The sequence below is a fragment of the Aulonocara stuartgranti genome (assembly GCF_965226115.1).
Source record: "Aulonocara stuartgranti genome assembly, chromosome: 5".
In the NCBI taxonomy this organism is placed as follows: domain Eukaryota; kingdom Metazoa; phylum Chordata; class Actinopteri; order Cichliformes; family Cichlidae; genus Aulonocara; species Aulonocara stuartgranti.
The window spans coordinates 31,997,008-32,022,903 of record NC_138943.1 but is presented as its reverse complement, the minus strand read 5'-3'; the positions used below and the strand labels follow the sequence as shown (position 1 = coordinate 32,022,903).

At 39.7% G+C, this 25,896-nt stretch overlaps 1 protein-coding gene across 16 annotated transcripts in view; it reads left to right on the top strand.

Annotated features, from left to right (window-relative positions):
• Positions 1-25,896, top strand: part of foxp1b (forkhead box P1b) — a 158,335-nt gene that overhangs the window by 4,675 nt on the left and 127,764 nt on the right. For 7 of the 16 annotated variants that reach the window (XM_082532091.1, XM_082532093.1, XM_082532090.1 and 4 more), the window contains exon 3: positions 13,508-13,569. The exons of 1 other annotated variant lie outside the window; for it this stretch is intronic. The gene's annotated coding sequence lies outside the window, so the exon portion shown is untranslated. Of the gene's footprint in view, positions 1-5,708; positions 5,978-7,634; positions 7,717-7,888; positions 7,945-9,893; positions 10,014-13,507; positions 13,570-25,896 lie in introns of those variants that run through there. 8 more of the 16 variants (XM_082532081.1, XM_082532095.1, XM_082532097.1 and 5 more) reach the window with 8 other exon arrangements.

Genomic DNA, 25,896 nt, shown 5'->3' with positions numbered 1-25,896 from the left:
ATCACAGATGAACTAATTTAATGTTTGGATAGAATATCAGGAAAATCCTGACGTCAAAACCTGACTCAACCATCAATGACAGCAATATGATCTAAGTTACTATGCCATATATCAGCAGCAGTGAATCAGGTGCAAGGAGAGAGCTAAAGTAGCATCGAAGAAGCTAACAGGAAAATCTCAGCAGTTTGGGGGGTTTTCACGCTAGTTATGTCAATAGATTTCATGGCTATGTTTGCCAAAATTTGAAGATAACCTGCAAACTGTGGTCAACTGAAAAACTGCAGTGATGCTTTCTTTCTCTTGGTCTCTCTCAGTGTTTTTATGTTTTGTGTTTACTGCACTTGTGGTAACATTAAGTGTTGTTGCCAGCTCTTTTAATATTTTTCACTTCATTCGTATCCTCTCTCCACTCCATGTAAACGTGTGTGTGTGTGTGTGAGGAACAGTAAAATAAAGTGCACTCAGACTGAGTGGAGGAAAGGTGAAACTACACTACTATACATGACCGTAAATAACAGCTGCCTACACTGAAGTGAGATTAAACTAGTGCAAATGAATTCGATGATTAAGATGAATACGATTTCTAAACTTTGTATTTGTTTTTTTCTCTTTAAAGTCGGTAAAATTGATGTATTTATTTGTTACTTTTTATTTTACCAGGTTTGGAAAGCAGTGTCTGAGTCAAGACCAATGTTGTCTTATACAGTCCCACTCTGTTTCTCACAGTGAGGAATGCATCTTATTTACACCTAACCACCAACGGTGTTAAATTAGGACATGGTATAATGGAAAAAAAGGTGATTGGGTGCATCCCTAATGGTTACTGTTGAGATAAAAGGGTCAGCTGTGTTGTAATTCCAGAGCTCATATGATGCAGGGTGTTAAAAAGTCAGCCTGTTTCACTGGTGTAGGAATTGTGATATTTATCTAACGTAGACGTGACTCAATACAATGTGAAAAATCATAATCCAAAAATTGTAATAAAAAAAGGCAAAAAAAAATGTTTTCAATATGTCAGTGGCAACTTGTGTGGTTTAGTATCTTTAAGCTGACTTCACTAGAATCCGTTTTCTAGTTGAGCCGTGTGGTTAGATCTGCGATGTAGTTTGTCTGTTCGTGAAGAGTTTGATTCTTGTGTTGCCACGCTGTAATTTTCACTTTTTATCTTTGGTGGCTTTTCATGCTATGGCACAGATTTCTCTGTTCATGCAGAAGAAAAGGAGACTTTACTTGAATCGCACTGTGTAAATCTTAAAACCTATCCAAAGCTGGATCTCTAGCACTTCAAAATAAAAGCTTTCAGGGCTTGCTTGTAGATTAGATCAATACTATGGTATGTGGGAATAAGAGTAGCAAAACTGACATTTATTGATAGGAAAATGTCACAGACTACTATTTAAGCCTCTGTAAGTATAGTAGGGATATGAAAAAATAAAATAATAAAAATATAAAATGAGGTTGCAGGAGAAATTTTTTTAGGGCCTCATCTTTGACTTCTTTGCTGTGTTTTCACTTGCCAGTCCAAGCATAATAAGAAACATAACATGGCAGAGCCTGCTCTTCCATCATCATTGCTGGGTGGAAAGTTGGTGTGCTTTGATCATGTCTTTTGGGCGCATCACTCCGGCTTAGCCTGCTGCTCGCTATGTGATAAGCCATCAGAGTACTCAGATCTGAGCCGGCAGCTCCGTGGGCTTGAGGAGAGACAGGAGAGAGTAATGGAGATGAGGAAAGAGCAGCAATGCAAATTTTGTTGACAGACTGTTGCTGCAGCTGTTCTCCTTGCCTTTGAATTCGACAATGTTACTGTCCCACTTCACTCATCTGTGAAGAAAAGGCCACATTTCATTTTTAAGTCCATTCTCAGTCAACAGCACCATCACAAGCTGTATTTTTTCACCCTGTTTGTAATTAAAAATACCTTTAATTAGAGTCTCATACTAGTTGTAAACACGTGTGATTTAATTATTTCACAAACTGCTATGCTCAGATGTACTGTAAGTGCAGTTAACAGATACAAGTTCACTTTGATGTTGAATGCTACCCCTTTCTCTCTGCTTTCCTCTGTTTCTGCATAAAACATCATTTTGTACCCCCATTATGAAACGGCGCTCCTAATTGACGGGTTGTTGCTTGTTTATTTGATATATATTTACCAGCTGGGAGGTAATTGGGAAGCAGTAATTACCCAAGATGCAGTGCAGCGCTTAAGCAAAGGTGCTACCTTGCTGATGAGTCTGGAGCACAGATGAAAGTATGCAGGTTACTATTATCATCCTAGCAAGCTGTTTAAACACTTGACAGCTGAGAGCAGAGATGGCTAATTGGGCCTGTGTCCCTTATACAGCCTCATTGTTTACTATGATGATGTACAGTGTGAGATCAAACACACGATACTTTCATCTTTTTTTGTACAATTGTTAATGGCATACCTTAGGAGATAATAGCGACAATAAAAGGCCAGTGGACGTAAGGGCCTTATGGATCCGTAGTCCATCGGGATGATGTAGCTCTCTCACTGATAATGGCCTTGTTAACTGAGATTCATTACTTCTTCATTCAGAGTCCCCTGGATATTGAGGAAGAGTGTTCTCAAACTATTGTTTTTGCTTCGGTGAAGTCATTCTGATGTGGTTTTGTGAGCTATTCATGGAAAGCGGTGACGGTATCTTCCCTGACTCCTGATGATTCAGTTGACCTGAGACTGGGGCGGCGCGGGTGGTATTTGACTTTTCTTTTGCTACTCAATTCCACTTTCACACCGAGTCTCGCTTTCTCTCTCTGTCAAACACACAGACTTTCTTTCAGTCTCCAGTTCACTCCCTCTGACAGTTCGAAACTCTCACCTTGTTTGTGTGCAGGCTGCTGTTGTTTGGTAGCCCGCTCTCCCAGTAGATCCTCAGATGTTGTTGTTGTTTGCCTGTATTGGTTGGAGTGTGTGACTTGCATTTGCCTGGCCTCCTTGGAGGGAGTTTGTTTTTGTTCTCAGTGTTGTAAACAGGGTGGGGCTCCATTCCCAAACCACTCAGTTGGAGATGGTTATTTTCACAGGAGTTATTTCTTTAATCATTTTGGTCAATAGATTAGCCAGGGCTGGAATTATGTGTTGAAGCAGATAATGTGGATAGCCATTTGCTGCATGTGCTGACTAGATAAACACTGTTGTTTTTGTGATTAAAGTAGTTTTGTTGATATCGCTAACTTTGGTAGTACTGGATGATATTTTTTTATGCATCATTCCTTTTTTTTTTTTGTAAACAAAGCAAAGTTACACAAAGTTACATTTTACCACAGTATAGTGTCTTCAGATGATACTGTCACAAATGAATTTAGACAAATTGAATGAAGTCTACACCCAGTTTTTTAAAATAACGTTAATTGTAATAAAATAATTTACATTTAAATGACTAACATATGAATAGCAAGATAATAATGAAAAATTTAAAAGGAGATTGTGGGAAAACAGTGTATAATTTCCTATTTAATATTTCCATTGTGTGCGACAGTATTTGCCAGTTTCAAGTAGTTACTCGTTTTTTTTAATGTTTTTTTTAAACCAGAAAAAAGATTTACGTTATTTTCAGCTGTTGTTTCATTGAGGGTTTTTTCAATAATATTTTAAATACCAAAAAGCCACAATGAACTCAAGTCCCAGCCACGTCCACAAAGCAATTATTATTAATTTCATTGTAACCAATTGGCGAAACATGTCTGAGTTTGGCGTTTCTTCAAAATGCAAGTTTGCAATTTACACAAAGTTGCTGAATTGCGGCGGGAAACAAAAAACCAGACGTTGACACTCCTACAGCCACAGTTGTTTTGAAATAATTTTAGTCTCATATTTGACTTGTTCTAGACTCCCAGTCTGTATAATATTTCCGGGTTTGTGTTTATCAGGTGTAAAGTTGAGATCCACAGAGATCCTTGTCAGGTATGATACATTTGTGGCTTTCACAGAGCGGCTCAGCATCAGAGGTTGCAAACGTGTGTAAAGTCCCTTTTCGATGGGAGGCGGCAACCGCAGTGGCTGTCGGTTATCCTGCAAAAAGTAATCAAATGGCAGCAAACAAAGCAGTGCACTAACAACCTGTAATAGCGTTACACACGGCAAGTGGCACAGTAAAATGGAACGGAGGTGAACTTGGTCAAATCTGTACCCTGAAATCTGAATGCAGTGCTTTGTCACCCTGCAGTGTCAATACTGCACAGTTACTATCAGAGTTGTTAATCCTGAGACGAATGCTACAGTACTGTTATATCATCATGTAAGTCTAAACATTTCGTTGATTTGTTTAGTATGTGGGGGTGACACTAATAGCGTTTCATGAAATTGGTGTCATGAAATTAGCTGTTGATCTATTCATATGCTTGTTTTATTTCCAGTTTGTTCAGGTATATAATTTATGGAACAGAGCTCTCTTAATAAAATTAAACAAAATATAGTATTGTAGTTTAAATAATGTACTTTTATTGTATCTTCAGTGCTGTCTGAATCGTGTAGAAGGTGCTGTAGCAGCATTTCAACGGCAGTATTTCTCTGTTTCCTAAGACCAGTCGGCTTTCTCTCTTGACAGTAAGTGTGCACGTGCACATTGTGCTCAGGTGACATAACAGCACGCTAGAACAACAGGCACATAGCTTATTTGTAAAACGTGACCTGTGAACAAAATGAGTGTTTACGGTGGCAAGAAAAAGACAGCAGCAAAAAGTAGTTGTAAAAAAAAGGCAGACCTTAGCGATCAGCTTCTGTACAAGATTTACATAAGCTCTTAAATATCTCTCATAAATGTGCAATTGCAGTTGATGTGAATGGGGACTTGGGTAATGCAGCTGGTCTAAAAAAAGATGGAGACAGAACAAGAGAATGAGTGGGTGAGTCACAGAGAGAAACTAAACTAGAACTGAAACCTATTTGTTGCTTATTTTGTTCCAGGTAGTAGAGTTAAAAGCATGAGAAAAAGTCTAATTGTGTACTTAAGGAGTGATGTGAACAGCACGTCACTTTCAGGTCGCAGTCTCTGCAAAAAGTGACGCTGGGAACGCCAAAGGCTGACTTTGTGTTTATAGTGACTTATGTACCGGTCAAGCTTACAACACATTGAAACAGTGTGCATAAAAAAAGCAACCAAATTCTTTTCCCATGCCAGGTTTCCTACCAGACAAACAAACAAAAACAAAACACACACACACGTATGTATTATTCATTTCACTGTATATACCTTTAATACTTTTGATAGAATCACTGAACGTATTTGGATAATTTCCTTAACTTTGGACTCGAGGCTGTAAATGACTGAATTTTGGAATTCAGAAATCAAAAGTCGAGGCCTCTCGAAACTAATGCCTCGTCATAACTCAAGAAGTCATATGCTGAGAATTTCACACAGAGTTTTTAACTTGAATTGATGTCCTTTCAACTTCCCGTTCTGCAAAAACACTTTCTGGCAACTTTTTTTTCAACAGGAATAGAAGGGGGAATTGTAACCATAATTCACATCTGTTGTGCTACTAAAACCACCTACACAAGGTGGGCTTGTGATTGGTTTTGTTTCTCTATTTATTTGTTTTTCTATTTTTAGCGTGATTACTCAAAAGGCTATGGATTAGAGCTGGGCGATAGAACGATAACGATATGTATCGCGATATAACTTTTACTCGATAGAGAAATTAAGCTATCGCGATAGACCTCGCCGCTCTTGTCCTCTTAAAAAAAAAAAAAAAAGATCAGCCAATCCAAATTAAGTAGCGCAGAGCCGAACCAATCACAGCCGCAGCGTCACGTCGCGTGACTTGTAACGTACAGCACAAGTGCCAAGCCGCACGTGTGTTTGTTTGGGAAGCAGCCAGCGGGTAATGGAGGAAATGAGTGCGCCGACTAGAAAAATCAACCGAGCGTGACCGAAGAGAAAACAGATGATGGTTCCAACGCCGGAGAGATTGTCGAACGGAAGAGCCATAGAAGTTCCGTAGTTTGAAGGTATTTCGGCTATTTCAAGTCTGACAAAAAACAGAGTAGCGTGCACTGTAAATTGTGCCGAAAGCAAGTCTGGAAATACAATGAACTGGTGCATGCGTCACACTGTGCGCCACGTTATTGTTTCGGTGAAATGAATTTCTACAATACTGTTAATTCTACTCTCTGCAGTGTTTAAATGCTTACATATACACACAGTTACTGTCCGTCCACACATACGACTCGGTTCTGCTTCTATGCCCCAGCTTTGTTTACTTTTTCCCACCGAGGCTTCTAGACTTCTGATTGGCCAATATTTCTGCACGGTTAGGAATCTAGCGCCACCTGCTGCTTTGGCATGTTCATAGCAGCGTTTTCCTTCATTTCTCTCTTTATGTGCGGACGGGATTATTTTTTAAAACGAAAACGGAAAATCTCAGTTTTCAAAAATACCCGTGTACGTGTGGACGTAGCCTCAGTCTCTGACTGGAAGCGCTAATTCGTCATTCGGCTTTTGTCAGACTAAAGTAACTGTTAAAACTGTTTGAAAAGCTCAGCTATACAACAAGGAGAGATTGAGAATTTCCTTTTAGTTCTCAGTTTATTTGATATTGACAAAAGTTAGTCAGTTTTGTCTGTTCTTCTGTAAAACAAACTAAGATTTATTTTTAGAATTAATATTTTGTTTTTAAGTGGAATTGACAATTTAGTAGTCTGTTTCGTTTGTTCTATTTTGAAACTTAAACGCTTTAGCGGCTGCCTTTTGTGTAGTTTGCAATATTTGCCTTTATTTATCTGAAAAAGTCTCATGTTCCTTAAGTACATCTACCCTGTTGAACTTATTATGGGAAATAAATATTTAAATAAAAACAAGCTGCTGATTTCATTTCATACTTTTTGAAACACTCGTCAAATCGAAATTAGAAAAGTAGGTGAAAATCATCTACATGTACTCTAGAAAATATTATAAAGGAATTCTAGATATTCTTTTGGGTCCAGGGTCTCACACAAGTCGTGCTTTTCTACAGTGTGTGAAAACTGACTAAAAGTCCAGACATTGTGAAATGTAAGACTAATAAGAGCGATACTGGCAAAAGACATCAAAGTACATTCAGTGTCATGCTCCATGGTTGCTTTCCCTCTAGCTCACGGCTGGTACAATTTACATTTTATAGTTTACAGCCTTTTGTCTAAAAATTTCTGCACCTGTTGTAAATGCTATAAATGTAACTTAAGCAATTAGCTGTTTTGAGTTATTGGATATTTTTCTGAAAGCCTTTTCATGTTGTGCATAAGGGGTGCATGATGTACAAGGTTTTAATGTGTTGACCGATCAATTTCTCACACTGAAAACAACTCATAGTGAGAAATGAGTAAATCAATCTTTTCATATCCTGCTACAGAGAGGAGCTGGGCCAGGCTTTTGAGTGCATTTCTGTGTACTTTATATGCAATTGTATGCCGAGATTGAAGGGCTAATTCAAAGAATTTTAATCACTCTGACAAACCCTCTTGCAGTGTCATCTTTTTTGCAAATGCCCTATAAAATGAATAGATGAGCAGTCTCTTTTTAGAGCATAATGGCTGCATTAGAATATGAGATGGATAGTAGATGAAAATTCTGAATCCTACATCTACGCTTTCTCTTTCACTCAGTCACTCTGATCTCTTTTATCAATAGTGATCCTGTTTAAAAGACCTTCCAGGGCACAGTGAAGTGTTTAGTTCAACCTCACATAGACAGAGCAATGGAAAAAGCAGAGGTGAGAACAATTTGAGCAATAAATTTTAGAATCACTGATGCAGGATTGACTGTTTCAGTACAGGATTAGCTAATGCATGATTTCATGCTCTAGAAGCAATAATAGATTTGTTTTGTTTTTGCCTTCAAATCCCTCCACCTTCATTGATTGCAACGCCACACCCTCCTACCAGTGACCATCATAGTGACAGCTTTTTTTCCACCAAGTGAGATCATGCCATTGGAGACTGTGAGTTGTTCTCATCAGGGTCAACCACATAATGCCAGTCAATATGTAAACAATGGTGGAGACAGTTTCTCATAGTCTAACTGACATTTTCTTGGCTGATGATTCATCTGAAGATGTCATCTCACAAAGTGTTTTCAGGGTGCTCTGTACTTAGAGAATGAATATTTCACTCCGTGATCTCTGTTCACCGCATTCACTGCCATATGCAGCGTATGTTAGTATCACAGGCTGTTCACGGCAATTGACTTCTTGTCTGGACTCTGGTCCACTGTATTCCTGACATCAGAACAGAAGTTCTTGTCTAAACAAACTATTATTGCTGACAGAATGGACCTATTTATTTTTATTTTTCATTTTTACTGTAAACTTTCCAGTCCCTAAAACACAAGCAAAACCCCTGAAGAAATGGAGTGAACATCAGAAGTGGCTCTGATCATGTCCAAACAAACCCTGAATCTCTAAAGATAACAGATAAAACGTTGTTTAATTTGTTCTCCACTGCTTTTTAAATACGATATTTCCTTCTCTAATTGGTGATATGCACAGATTTGAGCATTTAATTGCAATAGATGCACTATTTTCCTGTGACAGCTACAGTAAAAAGAGTGAAAACACCCGTAAAATGAGTTTCAAAGCACTCCTGCAGCATCATCTAAAATGTTTATTCATACTGAATAGATATCAGCATGTGTCGTTGAATGTGTCAGCTGACAAATGATGAGAAACTTTAGTTTAGAGCTGCCAGAAATAAATATATTTCTATTTGATTTTTTTAAACACACAAATAAAACCACAAGGGTAAATGAGTATTCACCTCAAATTATTCAGTACAGGATGTTTTGGTTTGTGATGACACTTCCATTCGGTTTGCCCTGTGATTGATGTCAGAAGTCTTTCAAAACAATAATGTAGAATGCACCACCAGAATCCACCTGAACATTTTTGCAGTTAGCAAGTTGTTTTTGATCAGATGACAGATGGATGATTTTTATCAGATGGTGGCTACGTGCTACTATTGAGAGAACGATTAACAGGCGTTGTATTATTTACTAAACATTTTCGTTATCAGTATTGGGAAATAAGAAAACATATGCAGTGCTAATTCACTTACAGCCACAGAGTTGTTGTTGTTGTTGCTTCACCGGTAAACGTTTTAATATGCTAATGATGTTGTGTTGAGGACACCTCCACATAAGGAGTAAACATAGGCGCCTTGTATTTTATCCTCCTTTTGTTTGTTTTTTTGCTTCTTTAGATGGTGTCAGCTAAAGGCATGTTTCTGATATAAAGAGCCCTGTTACTGAAGTTACAGGAGGCAAAGGAGTTTCCTTGCTTTCATGTTGTGAGAGTGAAACCACAGATATTTTTCTGCTTTCTCCACTCGTGCTAATGTAAATGATTTGCATGGAGTTTGTCCCTGCTGATTAAGGCTGTTTGGACTGTTCTTCTTTGGAACCATGCCAATTGAATTTTCTGCCTTCTAACACGCTTGGAGAGTGGGGAATATGGTTCTCATTGGGGCCTGAGGCTTGATCTCCTTCTAGCCTCCCCCAGTCCTTTCACATCACTCTGACAATTAGTAAGCTCGACCATTCCCAAATGACACACGTAATTAAAGAGTTGGCATTATAATTACAATATGCTTATTGTCTGTTTATGGGTTCTGTGAAGTGCATAATGCACTTGGAGATTTCTTTGGTGTAAATGGATTTAGGGCTCTTAATATACTTGGTGGCAAATGTGATTTCATGTGGTTAACATCTTGAAAAACCTCCTTTATCAGCCCGCTGACAGTTGCTCGGTTTGTCACGCATAAAACACAGTTTTGGCTGAAAGAAAAAGGTGGCACCAGAAAAAAAAAAAAAATTTAGTCATGGGCTTTTAACAGGTACAACAGTAAATGCATGTTAAGTAAATGATGCAATTTATTTCCTTTTTCTCATTGCCAGATTGGCTGCCACGGGACCTCTGCCAGCTTTAAATAAGTGGTACACAGATGGTATTCACATGGTGCCCACTTGGTTACAAAACGGTCCCAGGGAATAAAGCCCTGCCACAACAACCATTAGGTCAGCTGGTGAGCCTGTTGCTTTTGCACTTTGTGTGTACAAATGGGTTAATGTTGTGTCATTGGGCCGAATTCTTTGGTTAGCACGGCTCGTTCTCCGGGCTCCAAAGTGAATTGAAGATGCACTGGTGAAGGCTGGGATAGAGAAGTAGGAGAGAGATCCTCTCCTCTCCTCTCCTCTCACTCTGCAGCTGTGCGGGTCTCCAGGCTCGCTGGCTTTTTGGAGAAGTGGTGAACTGTGTCATCTCCAGTCACTAACAACTAACAGCTGCAGCGCCAGCCGCTGCTGCAGATCGAGGGACAATGTGGAACCGATTTTCTAACATAGAGAAATAAATAAACAAACCCTGTGGAAAAAAAGAAACAATACCACAAACAACACACAGCTTATGCAAATGCGGGGAAATGTGTTCGGGAATCGATAAGCCCTATTTGTGTGCAAAGAGACTATAGGACAAGAGTGACCATTTTACCAGAGATCCACATAACCTGTGTGCGCTATTTTATTTGCAAGTGATACCTCAGAATATGTGTTTTTTTCTCCGTTACAGTATATGTCAAAGCTGCACATTATTAGTGTATTTGCTAGTGCGTGTACTCGTAACATACCAGATGTTTGAACTAAAGTTGAAGCAAAGTTTTAGTCACTTGTGGTGAGAAAGGAGTCAAACTTTTAGTGGGCTAAAGGTTGAATATCATAACAAACTGCACACTCACATAGTTAATTAGAGATATTTTTCAGGAAATAGTAAATCTATGTCAGCATCTTAAGCCCTTTTACTTTTGGTCTCATTTGCTGCTCTTATAAATTTGGGCATTCTGAGTGTGGCAAGAAAAATGAAAACTTAACATTGTTTAGCTTTTAATCCCAGTCACCTTGTAATTGTTTCTTTGTCATAAGCAGCTATTAGTATTGCTAGAAAATGGTAATGCTTTGAGAGACTCATCTCTTCCAGAGAATGGCTCTCTATCACACTCTCACATTCTTTTAAAAGGGAAAAGGAAGATGAATTTTGTCCATAAAGGCTGTATCACAAGGGCTTTTTATCCTAAATGGCTCTGGGGATTGTTATCTGTGGGAAGTGTGTCCTGCCTCCGTCGTGTTCAATCAAGTGTCCACTTAGCTGTGACTGGGAGTAATTGTTCCCAAGTGGGCCACACACTGACCTGTTAATGTCTGTGTTGACCCTGTAACCTTGTCAGCACGTCTTAGGGAGGAGTTTAAATCATGTGGATCTCCTCGGTGTCTTTACGCTACCGGGTCAAGTGGGCGTTGGTCCTGAAACACCACTCTCTTGTAATGGTCCCCGGTAGCATGGGTCAGCTAGGGGTGTTCCCAAAGATCGCCTCTTATTAAATGAGGTGCTGGGAGTGCTGTGACTTAATGGGTCAGGCCATTGATCCGATTCACCGCCAGTGTCCCAGTCTCTGCTCTGTGGCCCAGTCGGTGACTTGACTCTAGCTGATTTTAAGTTACACTAAACCAGAGAGCCATCTCACTTTGAATGTATCTTACTGAACCCTTCCCTTGAATTTCAGACTTTACACAGTACACATTCAAGGCAGCAGTGATGTTCACACATGGGCCTCTGCCCAGTCGGAAGATTTAAATAGTCCTGGGTGACAGAGCAAGCTTGAGTGTACGTCTAGAGGAGGATGAAATATAACTTTTAGTTGTTTACTCATAAAGTTGCTTACTCAGTTACATTCATAGAAAGCTATTTCTGATATTTTTGTATGATATATGGATGCACTGATATATAGTCTGATTATGAATTTAGGTCAGTTTTGGCACTGCCGACTAGTATTAGCATATAGATAAATAACCAGAAATTACTAGGATATTGTGGTCGAGTAGTATGTTATTTCTCGAAAAGGAGATGTCCTTGTTTACCAGGAACAAAGAGATAACTAAATAGATACAAAATAAAAAGACTGGAAAATATCATTATTAGCTATTGGCCAAATAGTTTTTTAAACATCAAATCATAAGAGCGCTTGAGAGCTCATGAAATCCCAGTCTATTTGTGATACAGCGCGTAAATCCCATCATATTTGGATCTTCTCATGAAGTCTGAGTGCTGTACTTTTGATGTGGCAAACTTGGCAGCAATCCTTGGCCGAAGTCACAGACTGCCCTCTGTCGTCAAACTTGAAGTTAGGGGACCGTCTGAAAGCAAGTGCTTCAATTGAAGGGCATGGGGACACAATAGAGGAGCCATCAATCCATGAGGGGGGCTGTCTGTTGGGATCAACATTTTTTTGTGAGTAATGACAGGCATGCAACAGAGTAATCAGAAGGGTCTTATCTTGGGCCAATGGTAGGCCCAGGAATGTGGACGGCCTGTGGAAACAGCAGTCGCACTAATGGGGTTAGTTGAATTCCATACTGGTGAATTATGAGGAGCTGGGACGTTTGGGCTGTGGTTTGTTGTGTCTGGTTGGAAAGCTACACCGCTCCACACACAGAGTTATAGATTTGGTTTTTAACACACTTTCTCATAGAGCAGGCCAATTAACTGGGAGCTGCACTGCTTTGCTGTGTTGCTAGAGACACAGCCACATTAAACAGCAAACATGTACACACATATATCATGGGCCAACAAGCCACACATGCAGCCGTGACTCCTGTGACAGGGACAAAACCAGATGTAATCTGTTATGCAGCCTCATTTGCATGATCTGAGTTGTATATGGAAGTCATTAGCCTCTTTCCACTTGTTTATCTGGCTACAGATGAATGCTTTTGAGCTAAACAGGTTTTTAAATAAACTACATGCGTGTCGTGTTACAAGCTATTTTGGAATGTACAAGTGCTGTGACATTTATGTCAAAGACTATACAGTAATATAAAATATGTTACTCATGTTTCTGTTTTACACTCATCAAACCACTCAGAGTTGTGGCATTTTTCTTGTCATATCACGACGGTGATTAACGCCTATTACACAACCTTAATTATCCTTTTGTGTCACCTTGCTTATTTTGTTGTGCGATTTGGTCATGTTCTTTGCTGTTTTTCTTTTTTACATTTACATATTATAAAGTACACGCTGTATAAAATCAATTCAGCGTATTGTTATGTTGATATTGCAAATACTCAAAGGGAATATTGTAACATCTTTACTGGTTTAGGGTGAGACATAAACCACAGATACAAACACTTTTGATATTTTTCATTGTGTACCTGTCATAGTTTCTTATGTGCATGTTCTGATATGAAAGGAAGATAACTTGGTATGCATATAGGCCAAGAGATGCCAACAGGAATCAGTGTGTCATAACTTAACAAATACCTGTGGCTGAAGACCATCACGTTTACTTTTGACATTCCTTATGTCATTTCTGTACGCGTGGGCTTCGCGGACCGGGGTAGGGGCTTTCCCCACCTTTCACTTCCTGTTTGTAATCTTTGTATCTTTCCCCTTCCTTTTCTCTCTCTCTCTCTCTCTGTTTGTGTCCTCTGTGTGAAACCCCCGTGGTCCTGCCTTCAAGACCGTAAGCTGAAGTCTGATTGGAGGAATGGCGTGCCAGTCGACCCTGCACCAGTGATCAGGGTATGTGTCAGTCCTCCCACTATAACTCTTCTCTTACTGCATACAGTAATGTGCCTGCTGTTTGTCTGTGAAGTGTCTTCAAAGCACTGTAAGATGTGACTTTTCGGCTTACGTGTTTCAAGCCATAATTTGTTTGAAACACATCCCAACAGAATATCGTCAGTTTTTTAGCAGTTTCACTGTTAGGCTTCACTGGCTACTAAGCACAGATGTGAATAATAGAGACACAAATAGTCCCGGAGAGAGTTTACTGTTTTGGGGAAAATATCTAATTTTAGTGACCATTATTGCAATTATTTTAAATAAATAAACTTCAGCTCTGCATCTGTGAGGACTGGTCCCAGGCTTCTAAACTGCTGCCCCACTTGTCCAGATTTTGCCAGCAGTTTAAAAAAGGCTGCTCTTGTAAGTGGCTGTTTTCCCAGATGGAGAATCAGGACAGTCAATCAGGGGTACTTCACTACCCCCTATTCCTGGAGGTCCCAATTCAGACCTTTTAAATGGAAACTCTTAAAACAATGATATGATATTGTTCGATTCAAGTATGAAGGATAATAATACAAAAGTTTAACCATGATTTGGGTAACATTTTGAGGGTGAAGTTGTAATTCTAGCTGTTCTGGCCATTACAACCATTTAAAATGTCCTTATATTATCTTCTTGAAACAGTGAGGTGATTAACTGAATAATAATAGTTGACACCTGATTTTTGGATGAATTCAGAAAGAGTATAAAAGCATAAAAATTCACAGCTTCCTAAATATTTGCTGGTTTTCAGAGTCTTCTGTGAAAGTAGCTTAAATCTTTGTATCTTTGGGTTTTGGATTGCTGGTCAGACAAAACATGACACGTCCTTGAGCATCAGAACTTGATAATGGGAATTGTTTGCATTTTGTTAGAGATAATAAAATTAGCTGTTTCTCTGCTAGTCTGAAAGAATAACACAAATGACTGCTTTAATATATTTAAAAAAAAGCCTTTTCTTCTTCCAGAAAAATCCATACTTTTTGTTTTCGTGAATGTTATGTCCAGAAGTTTTTAGTGCCCCATTATAACAACAGTCTAAAATCAATAAATTGTTTAATATCTGTTAATGCAGCACGTCACGCGCCGTTTAAACGTTGCACCATCTGCTGCTTTCTGTTTGTGACTCTCCTTTGTTTTTTAATATCTTTGGTGTGAAGTAGTCTTTCCATCCCTCTTCTCACCTCTGTCTGCCCCGGGAGCCCTGATTGGCTGAACACTTTCTGCACTATAGTCTGGCTGCTTGCCAGCCATACTGCCAGTGGCTGCCGTGCCCCCTGATCAGAAGAGAATGTGACATTTGTGCAGAGGTAATGGAATCTGCGTGCAATTAAATCTCTGACTGTGAAGAGGAGTCTATCTCCTCCTGCTCCCCCCATCTCCTGCCATTCCCAGCAGCAGGGGGGGTCAGGCACGATGATGAAACCATCCCAGCAGGCCCCTTCGCTGCACTCTGTTTCCCAATCTCCATGTCAGGTTGTATTTTTTAACTTTGCCGCACTAGACCTGCCTCTATCTGGCAATTAATTGCAGAAAATGTCAGTTAGGAATCTCTCCAAATATTGTATAAAAATTTATATTCAATTAGAAAGATTACGTTACACGGCGGTAACATTACCAGCGTTGTGGTGAATACTGCTGCAGGTGACAGTTGTTATTTAGTCGTGAGCGTTGTTGGGTAGTTAAGCATGGTTGGATGTGTTCTTTTCTTAGACGACTGGCACAGAGCGAGAAAGAGAGGCAGAGGGCAGATTCATGCATGGATGAGAAAAGGGTCATATCTCTCTGCTCCTCTTTCTCTACTGGCCTGCCACTACACTTAACGCCTCATTTGTGGGCTTTGTGGCCAATGGCTTGAGTCTGCTATCCGTTGCCATAAAAGGCAGTTTTTTCCTCTCTGCTGATGGGGCACTTGCTTGTGGGTTAATACCAGACCCCCACTACAGGCAGACTCATATCTAATGGATAATGGATATGCATATCCCCATCAGGACTGCTCATAAACATAAAACTCGCTGCTGCCATTGTATTGGTGGAGCTAGCTGAGAAGAACAGAGCAGCACCATGTGAGCATTTCCCTTGAACTTGTGTAGGAGTAGTTCATATCTGTGTTCCTTGTCCTCACAGGGTGGACCGAGATGCAGGATATCCAGGTCAAGGTTTGGCTAAATCCTCCCTTGTTGTTCACACCCTGTGTAGGTCTGTCCTAAAGGCACAATCTAAGGCTATACCTCCCTGCAGATCGGCCACTCGATCAACTACATAATGTGATTATTGAAATGGGAATTCATCTTCCTGTTCCTTCGAACAATGAAAGATTACAGTTTATTTTTTCACGTTCTGCTGCTGAGTGTCAGAGCCCAGCTTTAATGTGACTGGTTTCCTGTCACAGTTGACTCTTCTTTTCACGTTCAGCTTTCTCTGGTAATGTATTTTGTCATGATGAATTATTAATATCAGCGCTGGTTGAAGGGAGTGTTGTCTCAGAAAATATGAGAGTCACTCTGTTTCTTTGTATTCCTGCAACCAAGGGTTAATTTACACCAACAATCAAATGAACCTTCCCGTTTCCTTGCTGCCGTATGGATCGTGCTGAAAAGCTGCTGGTCTTAACTTTATTCGCTAACATCCTGCTAAACATCAGAGAGAGCCATTCCTGTTTTCCTCTGTTACAGATGGCTTTGGTGTGTTTTGCGATAAAGAGAAAAAGGCTTTGCTCGGAGAAGGAGACAGAAGAGGCTTACGCCATTAGTGTCATTCGAATGGTGAATTAGATCAGACTGACAGATAGATGCGGAAAATTGTTTTAATTGTATAATTATCTCTGGTTAGCCACTTATGCGGAAAAGTGCTGTGATGTGGGTGAAGGCCAGGGAAGAGCACATTTTGGCCTTTATGTGCTTATTTTGTCTTTGCACAGCAAATGAACAACAATTGGGGGTCCTAAGGATAAAACATAAACACACCCAAATGCACAGACACTCACACTCCCCCTGGGCAGGTTGAGACGTGTTCATTGAAATGCTGCCCTTTAAAGTAATGTGTCTGGCCAGTGAGCCTTCTCCTCAGGCAAAGAGGAAGGCGCCTATAACTGTCTGCTGAAGATGGCACAGCTTAGCACAAGTGTAACAGCTATGCACAACATTCGGAGGAGAAGGAGAGGCTGAATATATTTGTGGCATGCCTAACCGCATTCAGCTGATTTCTGATCGGATGCAAAATAGTAGACTACGCGCAGATGGCAGTAAATATGTGGCTTAATAACTGCCGCCTGCTTTGTGCATTTTTTTCTTTTGTAAAACATTCCCATGAAAGAGTTTGCATGAAGCTCCTATCTTCAACTGCCAATTTGGTTGGAAAATATTGCTGTTTTAAACAGTGACGACTTACTGTTGCAACATGTGCTGCTGCGTAGCGTCCGATTTATTAACGTAGTCCTAATTTGTTAATTCTTTTTCACTTAGATCATTATTTTAATAGTTTTGGACAGAAGCAATCTACCATTCCATCCTTTGGGCAAACATTGTCATTACTGTTGAAGTGTCAGCTGCTTTTACTGAATACTGCTGCTGTTTTAAAGCTTCTGTAGAGGTCTTGGGTTCAGATTTAAAGAAAATGTCCTGATCTTAATTCCAGCAGACTTTATCATTGAAAGAATTTGATGCAGTTTTCTAAAATACCTAATGCTCTGTTTGGTGTCCTCTAAATGTACAATTTTTATTACATTTTCATAGAGATAAAAGCATCCTGGCTGTAGCATATAGTCTTATTTTGACAGATCAGTTTCTGAGTGATTTTTTTTCTAGCCCGGTGGGCAAAGCTAAGCCCAGGCCAAACACTGATGCGCTGCAGTCAGCAGCTGCATGCCATTTTCAGCTCAGCTCATTCAAGTGTAATAAAACAATGCAAGAAGTGCTGGAGGATTGCGGCCCTGGATGCTCTCGCTCTTGAAATAGGACCACCTTTCGGGCAACCGTATAAACAGTAAGGGGAGCTGCTATCCTGTGAGTTTCTGTCGTTCATTTAATTCATCGGGCGTTCCTGTTCCTGCTGTGTCCCCGATCAGAAATATTTGATTATGTAACAGGCCTGGTGGTTTGTAATCGTATCAAGAAAGACCTTCAATAGTTAATCAAAAAATGAATGTTTGCACACTGCACCAGTCTCGAAATCCACAGCGATTCATGGACTGCGAGCTTGTCATGTCTCAGTTGTTACCTTCGTCATGCTCCGTTGTTCAGTTGCATCTCCTGTTATAATGCACAGGGGATTAGCAGGTAACAAGGCAGCAGCACTCCTCTGAGGATGTTGCGCGTGGCTTTGAATGTCTCACACAATACAACATAAATGAGGCGGGGGGTGGGTGTCCCACCAAATGGTGATTTCCCAGCTACACAGGGAGCCTCCTCCTGGATAATGTGGTAATGAAAGGTGACAGGAAGGACTCAGGGTCTGGAACGAAGCCGGGGCAGCTGGTCAGAGCAGGAGTATAGGAAGTAGTGCGCACCCGGGCTAAAGTGCAGCGAGAAGCAAATTAAAGCTCATATCTGCCATCTCCCTCGCCTCCCTGCACTTTCCTGTTTGGACTTGAAGGTGATTGGGAGCCAAGGCGGTGACAGTTGACGGAAGCTGCGCGGAGGAGAGAGTATTTATTTACAGTGAGATGCAGCGATGCTTGTTCAGGATGCGGTTTCACGCAGGATGTGCACCCCCTTCTCCACCACCACCACCACACACACAGACACACACCTCCTCCCATCTTTCTCATCTCCACCCTTACACTACAATCCCCAGGTTTGATCAAGAATGGGAAGTGGGTTATTGGAGAGGAGGGGCTGGCCTGCTGCAAGCCAGGCAGCCTGCATTGTGTAAGAGGCTGGGTCTGGATCCAGCCAGCAGAGAGCTCACTCAGCATGTCTTCCTGCCTAACCCAGGAGGTGGTACCAAAGTCAACATGGGTCACTGAAAAAAAGGAGTGTGTGAAGCACTAAGATTGTATTGTGTGACAGAGATTTTCTTGAGGTGTTACATAATCTAATTAAAAATAAAAAAAAAAGGCAGTGAACAAAACGGAGCCTGTGAGAAAAGCTTACATTTAAAAGAGTGTGTGTTTTAAGAAAGTTCAAATGAGTGTGTCAGGTTCCCTTCCAGGAATTCTACCTTGTAAAGCAGGGGTGGGCAGGTAAGGGTGGGGGTGGGGGTGTAAATCCCAATAATTACACTGTACACTGGTTGAAGTGCAATTACCATTGTTGTCACCCTATAATACACTATTCACTATTTTAGTAAACTGCTCATTTTAAAACATGCAAGTGTGTGCAACATCCTTTCATACCACCCAGGAGGAAATATCCTGAAACTATTAGTTGATTAGTCAGATAAAAGTGAACCTGCTGCAGGCACACCTTTTTTGCTTTTTCATTAGATTCCAACTTCGGCTTTCGTCTGGTAGGATATCAGATGGTAAGCATGTGAGTGTGTTGAAAAGGTGAGCCGTTCTGATCTCTGCTCACTAGCTGTCATGTCGGCATTAATCCGTCCAAAGTTTCAAAGGCAGGTTTTATGACCCGCCTTACGGCCTCATCTGTGTGGACAGCAGCATCTAAACTCTGGAGAACCTGCCACATAAAATCCACATCTGTTAAAGCCTAAATTGTAAAACAGCCCCCACATGTCCAGGCAGTGTTGAGTTAATAATATACTTAAAGTACAGCTCCCTGCAGCAACGGCAGCCATTGTCTTACATTCGCTTCTTTGGGCAAGACTTACAGCTTTTTGAATGCCTTTTTGGACCTTCACAGACTATTTTTTTTTTATTTTTTTTTAATGTTTTTGACAAGTAAAGTTTAGTAGTCAGTCTTGTAGATTTATCAAAATTGAATTTGTAACAACCAAGTGCTGAAACCAACAAGAATGGACTGAATCTACTTTTACTTGTAGTGTAGTTAAAGATCAATATGAAAACGACAGACAATTTTTATTAAATCAGAAGTAGGATTAGAAAGCAAAAGCAAGTATTATTCTCAGTCTTGAGGTTTGCCACCACTGTCCAATATATAAAGGATGATTAACACATCTGTGGGTGATGCAATTTAAACAGCAGTTGTCATTACAGATACACAGTTGCTACACACACGTTTGTCGTCACAGTCTCTAAAAGAGGAAGTATTGCTTCTCCTCGCTGGTGAATTCAATCATTGCTTCCATCAGTGCTCTCAGAAGTCAAATGTACTGCGCGTTAACAAGTGCTTTCTGTGCTTCTTTTATCCCTTTTAGTTAGCCGTGTGCTAGTCATTTCTGTCGTGGGACACATCTTCAAATCTGTGAAGGTAGCTATTGACCTGACAGGAGCAGCATGTGGATGTGACTCACATATACAACAACATAAATTTCAGTACTGATTTGAGGTTTCTTCAAAGGCATCTGGCAAATAACCTAAGGGAGAACCACAGTGCGGCAGTCGAGGGGGAAAGATACATTTAGAATAACCATGAAAAGCAGACATTGTTGGTGGGAGGGCAGATGAGTAATGTAAGATAACCAGTTACCACATAGTTCTTTTTTAGGTGTCTCGTGTCAATGACTTCAGAACGTTGAGGATTTATTTAAATTAACAAGGTACAATTGACAGAAAATACATTTTAAATGTTATGTGACTCAGTAGCTAGAGCTATCGTGTATTCTACATGTGTTTGATAAATTGGTTTCACACAGTGAAGTAAGTGTAGGCACAAGTAAAAAGCTAAAAAAGTTTGGTGTCAGAAAGCTTTTTATTGTTATTTTTACTTTTGGCTCTGTGTGATGTCAGGTAGAGGGGATATTTTTGATATTGTCTTCTAACAAAGTACAACTGTGGCTATTACTACAGGTCCACCCACCCGCTATTTATGACAGTTGGGGGGAGGGGTACATGAAGATTATTTTGAAGTGTACAAAAACTGTTTTACTAGAGAATAAGAACAAAAAATATGCAGCTCAAAATGAGCAGAATTGTGAATTAATTAAAATTAGTGAATTAAAATTCACTAATGCATTACAGCACAAGTGATTTGATCTAAAAGTCTTGACATAAATAGGCAATGGCTGAAAGTCTAGGACTTTCTGTCTGTGCTTTTGTACTATCTGTATTTATGGGGGTAAAAAGAATTTGCAATAGCAATATACTGCAAAGTTTATTTCCATTCACAAACCAAACATTCCCTCTTTAAAAAAGTGTATTTTAGCAACATTAGGAAGTTCAAATAGTCATATAGTATTGTTAAATGCTTTTATCGGGTCGGCAGACTCAGCAACAACACTTGTAACTGCTCTAGACGCAGAGGGAGCAGTCTTAAAGTGTTTTTATTCATCTATGGCAGTGTATGTAATAGATGATGACAGCCTGGTCACCTCTTCCTTCAATTGGTTTGGATTTTCTATTTACTGCTATACACAATGCTGTGTATAGTTGGGTCTTAGACTAATTGATGTTTTGGAAGATGAGTCCAATTGGATGAGTCATTAGGCCTATTACCAGAGTTTTATTAAATGCCCCCACCCAAAAGGGGGGAAAAAGTCCGCTCTGGAATATTTCCTTCCTAGAATAACAGGCGCTTGGATTGGTAAAAGGCAGATAATATATGTGTGAGATTGATCAGTGAGTAGCGACCCCATTATCTCCTGAGATGTTAATTACACTGTGCTCAGCTTGCATGTCAAAAGGCAGATAATTGAAGAAGGTAAAAGATGTGCCACACTTTATTTATGCTTTCACTTGCTGGTAGAGGATTTGCTCTCTCTTGTATGTCCTCTTCCCGCCTCATCTTTCTTCTCTCCCTTTTTTGTCTGCAGTGTATTTATTCTTCGGTAATATCACATTGTCATATAGCTGATACATTTTTGGAGTTATTATTCACAGTCCTCACTGTGACAGATGTTCTGTCCTGTCTCTATGTCACAGCTGTCTGCAGGGGCTGTAAAAATCCTAAAATGATTTAAATGAAATTACCTGAATTCAAGACCTTTAAAGGTTCTTGTATTTAGATGTTAGATAAATAGTTTTTTTGGACCTCCTGAAGATCTCTGTGCTGCATTCCCCCCCCAATTTTTTATGTGTCACTTATGCATGTGGACACATTGATAATTGCAATCTGTTTCTCAAATCAGCAAAGTGGAGTACAACCTCTTACAGGCCATCAAACTGAGGGAAGCTGCAACTTCTTAAACCTTATTAAATGTCTTAAACGTCATTGCCAGTTCTAGCTGTTTAGTCTTGGATTGTGATTCATGGAAAGTAGCTTTGCATGATTCACAGTTCAGAATATTTTCTTATTCATCATTTTGGAGCCCACCAGTTTTCTTTTAAGCAAACTCTCATCTGATCGGTTACCCTGAGATAACCATATTAATTCTCTCATTGGCTTCGTACAGGTCAGTGAGCAGAAAATAGCTGAAAGTGAGTTTAAACCAGTGGTTTGCAGTTATTGCTCAATTCTTTGACCTGATTTCATGAAAACCTGGTCATGGTTACTAGGAACATTCACCACACCATCAGTGTACATTTGTTAGAAAATAAATAAAGACATTACAAGTCCTGTTTAAAATTAGCTGTGATTTACTGTACTAGGATAATGCTGTGTAAAAATACACATGAACCATATATATATGCTTGGGCTGCAGTGGTTACAGCTGTTAAAGCATGAGCCAGAATGACAGACGAGTAAAAGAATGATGATGGAAACATTTTTGGGTGAGTTTTAGTACTTTAATCCGGCACTGGAATTACAGCATCTGTCCAGCGCAGTCTTCCCAGGTGTACATTGAGATGAGTCTGTGAGAAGCAACAGAAACTTATTTGCAAAAATACTGTTGCTATTGTCTTTTTGTTCTTTCTTTTCTTTTCTTTTTTTTTAAAACATTGTTTGTGTCTTCAGCGTAGTTCCCCCCACATCTGAGCACACGGTGTCTGTAAACTTCCTATTGACATTGTATAAGCCATAGGGGACATTTTGTATTTAAAAGAAAGGAAAAAAAAGTCTTGTTTGTTTTTCGCGTGCTTATAGAGATAGCGTTTCCTGTGGTTTCCTGTGGTATCTCTGTGTGCTGCAATTTACAAGTGCACGTGAATGCCGTCTGCACTCCCAAAAGTGAGAAAGTGCACATACATACACACACATATACGCAGCTATACATACACTCTGATGTTCTTTTCTTCTTTCTGTGTTGTCATCTTTGCTTGGGGCGGAGCCTCAAGCAAGTGGTCAGGCTGTGGTCATCTGTCTTTAGGGCTGATGGACAGCAGCATGATTTAGTGCATCACCTGGTGGACACTGTTAAAAATGAGCCCCTTAGATGACATAGTTAGACATGTATTTTCAGCTGTTGTCTACTTTTATGCACTTTTTCCCCCCTTGCCTTACGTGGGTGAAATTCATTTAATCTTTGAATCAGAGTTTACAGTGACATCATCGGTGCAGAGAATAAGCAGCTGCACTGACGGGAAAAGAAGGAAAATTCACCCCTTTATGAAATTGTGTTCGAAGGCAAAGTTGAAGGTCAAGAGGGAGTTTATAGTAGGACTTTTTTTTTTTTTTGGAAGTGTTGAAATAAGAGAGCTGCTTAAAAGCCCACCCCTTCCTAACAGGAAACCCAGTGCAGAGATGAAGCCGTGGGGTGTAGCGCAGTTTCACCTTTGCTTTGACATCTTCTGGCTTTTCTTTACTTTGTCTGACCAATATCTGAAATCCATTAGCATCTTCCTACTTGTTTATGTGTAGGCCAGGAGGCTCCAGGAGGCAGACGGTGAACTTCATTGAATTTAAGGTTTTTATGGTATTAAGTTGAAGTGTCTTTTTCTCATTTTGACCACTTTTTGTGTGCCAGAGAAAGACCTCTGATCTCTCAGATGCTAGCAAGCTGTATTTTGCTGTGGCAGTGCAGCCTTATCTGCGCTTGAGGTCTGTACTTTAATGGGCTTTATTGATCTAAACAACATCAGGGGTTGCGGTGATGTTATTAAGGCAGAGATAACTTCTGTGTAATTCCACTCCAACAATATATTAGCCTTTTATTGGTCTAAATAACTTTGCCTTTTAGACAGTAATGCACCAGTAAGTCACAGCAGCTCTTCATGTCGGCAGGATCTTAATAAAGCATTTCCTCTGGACATCCTGCTGCAGAGAGAGTGAAAAACGACAGGTTAAAAGGCATGCTGGGAAGTTTCCATGCCATCACTGTAAATTATCTCTTTTGAATACATAAATAAAACTAGAAGCGAGCTGTGAACAGGAAGGGGTGGAGGTGGGATGGATTGGTGAAAGTTAATACAAATATCTTCCAACACTCTCTGTTTCACACATGGAGGTGCTATAAGGAAAAGCATAGGATGTTCCAAAAGAAGCCAAACTGGAATACGTGCAACGTCATGTAGGCAGTAGCCGATCAGTGTTGTGTGCATGTGTCTGGTTTTTCTTTTTTTTTCTTTTTTTTAAGAATGCTTCTATGTAATTTTTGAGGACAAGTGTAATTTAGATTTATCTACATTTGTGTTTTCATTTGAAATTTTGAGAGAAAATATATACATAACATTACAATTGTGGTCATTATTGTAGTAACAGTAAAAAAAATACAGTCTAACTCAGTCATTCTGCTTAACAGAATTGATTTAGAGGCAATTAATTTATAAAACAAATGCACGGTTTGATTAAAAAAAACAGAGTAGGGTTTTTTTGTGGCTGCTACAGGTTTGGAAAACTGTTTATTTCTTTATGTATTTTTGAATAGTTATTGACGCGTTGCCCATGGTGCATTGTGTGTATGCAAACTTATTTAATGGGCAGCTGCAATATTTTTTTCCTTTCAAGGGCAGAATGCTGTATATCTAATATTTATATGAAATAACGAAGCCATTTATCTAGAAGTGTATTTTCCAGGGGTTGGGGGTAGGGCTCCATAATTTGCAGCTATTTAAAGCCTTGGTTTTGGTAATGAATTATTTTGTCATCTCGGCTGTGATGAGATTCATCTTTAATAACTGTAACAATTATTTTATTAAAAAGAGAAGCCATGCATTATGGCTATCTCGCCAAGGTCTCAAGCTGGAAGGAATTCTCATTAAGAGCATTATATTACCCCGGTGTGCTTTCAGCTGGATGTCCCGCTGAAATTACATTAGGTGTCAACAATGTTTGTGTTAGAAGTAAGCAGTCATATTTACAGAGGCTAGCTTTTTTCATTTGCTGCCTGACACTGGGAGATGTATTAAAAAAGATACTAATGCTCCATATCTGATTAAGTCACGTACAGTGAAACTCCTTTAAAGTGTTGACTTTTAATATAAAGCAAGCACTGTTCTGTCATCAGCAAAGACGTACATCTTTATTCAGAACTTTTGATTGCTTGAGCTTTTTTATTTATTAATTTTTTTGTGATTTATTTAGCTGGCACACACGACTGTAATCACCCCTCATTCCCTCCATTTATAGCTCCCAAACTATAAGCATCAGGTTGTTTGTGTCATGATTGATTTATCAGTGATTTTCATCTACATCCTGTGTTCCTTCTGATGGTTAGCGTGGTGTGCAACATTGTATTTTGTTAATGGTCCCAGGCCCAGGGTTGCTGCTAATGACATGGTTGTAATTGTTTGTCAGTGTGATAATGTGTGATTTCCTATTTCCATGTGAAGTTGGACATTTGATGAAGGAGGGATCTTGTCAGGAAGACAAAGTGCTGTCATTTGTCACCAGCTAAATGAGCTTCTCACCAGACATCCTCTCAGTTTTCAATGGCAATATCATATTCACGGATCCCCTTTTGGGCCATTGCCATGATTTCCACATTATCCAGTGCATGGTATTAAAGAAATGAATTAAGCTTGTTCTGGCTTCCTTCAACACGAAGCACAGAAATCCAGATGAAGGCAGAGATGTATTAAAATCACCTGATTTTGATGCAAAGGTCAGACATTGTAAAACTGAGATTTGAACTAAATCAACTATGAGAAACATGGTTTCGCTCTCTTAGTTTGTGCTCTTTGCTGACATATAGAAATATGTTAACTGTATTTCCAGAAAGACAGAAGTGAAATTACCGAGTTTGGTAATCTTTTATTCTTAGTGTTTGCAAGCAGTCATCACTTCCTTAAATTTAACATTTTTAAATGGAGAAACGGTTTCATCATCTTCACAGGAAAGACTTTGTCAGTTCATGTCACCGTGTACCTTTTTTCAGGGGCAAAATATAGAGTCAAGTTAAGTTGAATAAATATGATTTTTGATTTGGGAAAATGAAAGTTGGGAGTTTGCTGTTGCTGCCGTGCTAAAC